Here is a 3,361-nt window from a genome sequence, read left to right as displayed (position 1 = left end):
TGGACAGGATCAGGAAGGAGGCCTTGGAGCTAAAGTCAGTTTTGGGTATAGAGACAGTGCCACTGAGGAAAAGACAGGAAGTAGAACTGGAGGTTGATACCCGCCAATGGCACCTTTGAGGTTCTCTAGTGTTTAAAGCCCAAAGGCCACCCACTGATTCAGATGTACGTTACTGATCATCAAGAACATTTTGTGTTGAAAGCAAACCGCTGTATCTGTTTATATATGCCGCAGGATGCTGGTGGAGTTGAACGTGATTGACAGATACCACCTGGTTTTACTTTACAGGAGAGAGAAACTCCAATTTAGACGCAAAGTTGCTTTGCTTTAGGGAATTCTTAGTCCTGACACTTGGCTTGTGTCGGCTATGAAATCAATAACAGCACAGAAAATTGCACAAATAATACCTCCGGGCTATCACCCCAATATGTACTTAGAACTGTATTTTGTCCTAAACATCAGTACTCGCCTCAAGGAACCTCTTAGCTGCATCCTTCCCATCGGGATGCCTTACCTGGACCGTTTTGGAGTCACAAAAGGCCCCCAATTATCCTTATCGGTGACAAAAGTGCTGGTTGAGGGTTAGAAACAGACTCTGCTGTACCCCCGTCGTGGACTAAACGTCCCATTAGTGCCCCCCCCCCGCCCAGTGAGATGCACACCAAGCTTTTTACAGTGCCCCAATTGCACAAGACTAATCGAGACGATGTCCACCGCCTGTGAATCAATAACGACGTAACTAAGTCGTACGAGGCGGGGAGGGATTACGGAGAGAAGAAGAAGAAGAAGGCGGAGGATTTCACACATACAGTAAATCTAGCGGCGGGAACTTAAGAGTAAATTGAATTTAGAAGAGGAGGGTGGGGGGAAGAGGGGGGTGGGTGAGTGGGGAAAAAAATTAATTCAACTTTACAAAGCACCGAGAGAGGTTAAACACTTTATGTGCTGCTCGCTGATCCAAATCCGTGAAAACATTCCCAGGCACCTCGGCTCCCCACGTTTGGAGCAGGTGACGGTGGTTACACCTGAAAAGTCAATTGCTTTCTCTCTAAATGGGCTCGTTTGGGGGGGGGGGGGGGGGCACGTCGTTGGTGCGTTTTTAAATGATTTCTACGGCACAAAATAAAAAAATAAAATAATAATAATATATTTTTCACATAAAACAACGACTGTAGGTAATGAAAGTCTCATTTGACTTATTTTACTTATTAATTTATAAATGTCTCGTTCTCGTAGTCCCAATCTCGTATATCGTCTTTCTTCACCCCTACTTATTATATTATAATTATTATTATACTTAATAATATAATTGCAGTGTTACATTTAATAATTAAAGTGTCAAATCTGATAAATATAGAAATATACGTAAATACGGTACTTTAGAAATCCTTGGGAAATTAAATAAATAAAAATAAAAATGACATGAAATAATCAAAATACATATACAACATTTTTTAAATTAAAATAACAAAAACTTTTTAACAAATGTTTGCATATATGGTAATTACTTCAATTAGTATATTATATTAATTATTATACTTAAATATTAACATAGGGATAAATATAACAGACATATTTTTAATCCTTCAGAAATGAAGAAAATAAAGAAATAAATGAAAATGGAATAAATATGTTATAAATAAATTGCAATTATATTTCATTTAAATAATACTTGTATTATATTATTATTATTATGTTAAGTATTATACTTTAGGCAATAATTTTTATATTGTTTTAATGATACAAATTAATATAATTTATTAATAATATAATTACTATAAAAATATAAATTAAAAATAAAAAGGTACAAAACACTTTTCAAAATTGTAGATATATGTTAATGTACTTACTATATTATACTCATGGCAATAATTTCAGTTTTACAGTACATTTAAAAAAAACGTCTAGTTATATTAATTTATATGTAACTTAAAAAAAAGGTAAATAAGAACTCAATGTTTCCAATCAATGAGCCCAACCTAATAAACTGTCTTATATATTCCCATACAGTAGAAGACTTACATTATTAATAAATACTTTCTTAAATAAACAAAAGAAGCCCTCAAGTTCCAATTTCTAAAAACGTCATGAAAAACACCATGCAGCCATTTTTTTGTAAAACATTTCCGACACTATTTTTTTTTTATTATTGTACAAGTGTGAATGAAAGAGATAATACCCATGAACATTAAAGACTTACTGTATTTACACGAGAAGTGTCTTCGCTCGCTCGCACACACACACACACACACACACACACACACACACGTTACAAAATGATGAACATAACATTGAATAAACTCCACCTACTGTACTGTACCTTTAGGCTTAATATGCATAATGTTGACCATCTGCACTGCATAGAATTTATACATACACTTCCTTAGCAACCATGTAGGTTGTCTCTAATAAAAATAATAATAATAATAATATAACAAAAAATAACACTGCTCTCAATGATTGGTGGCCTGTAAATAAACACAACTAAGTCTTTGGCAAATTTAAATACATTCAGTTAAAAAAAAGAAAAAAAAAGCCTGAAACATGATGATTTTGCATCTGGAATTAAATATTATTATTTTTTTATTGATGTTTTTTAAGGCATTTAACTGCTTTTTGACTCCATGGCTGTCAACTTTGATTTTTTTTTATTTTATGTATTTTTCTTTTTGTTTTGGCGCCAGTTGACGACGGTGATCCGACTCGGCCGGGATGATGGCTGTTCGATCCTGTCCTGCCAAAGACTTAAGCAACTTAAATGAAACATCCAGCAGAGTGGCGCGCGTGACACAACTCGTGTGTAAGTGCCAAACGTACAGACAGACATTAAACCCAAAAAATACAAATAAAAAGCACAGTTTTTTTTTTCCTGCATATGTAAGAACGCCCCTCCAAAAAAATAGTGCAAAAAGAAACCAAAAATATCAAATATCACGACACAAAATGACATGACGGCTGACATTTCGTCACACACGTCACACAAAAATTATTATTAAAAAAGAAAAAAAGGAATCAAATTGATTCATTTGCTTCCATGGCAACGTACTGTACTACTTATCTTTTTTTCATTAATTTTTTTACATCTTTGATTGTGTATCACAGAGTCTTAATCTTCCGGTGGCATCAACCATGCTTGCTGGATGACGGAGGAAAATGCAGCTTCTCACTGCATTTCAAGTCGTTGGGGGGGGTTATGTGTGTGTGTGTGGGGGGGGTATTTTGATGCTGCGTACAGTCCCTGTTGGGCGCTGCCAAGCAAAGGAATGTACAGTCGTCATCCACACATTTTTCCCCCACTTGGTTCAGTAATTGTTTATTCATATTTAACTAGGAAGAGCATCTCCCCACCCCCCCTAAAAAA

This window comes from Doryrhamphus excisus, unplaced genomic scaffold (assembly GCF_037039965.1).
Source record: "Doryrhamphus excisus strain RoL-2023G ecotype Guam unplaced genomic scaffold, RoL_Dexc_Guam_v1.1 HiC_scaffold_24, whole genome shotgun sequence".
NCBI lineage: Eukaryota > Metazoa > Chordata > Actinopteri > Syngnathiformes > Syngnathidae > Doryrhamphus > Doryrhamphus excisus.
The sequence above is the reverse complement of the archived record's forward strand: the minus strand, read 5'-3'. Positions refer to the sequence as shown.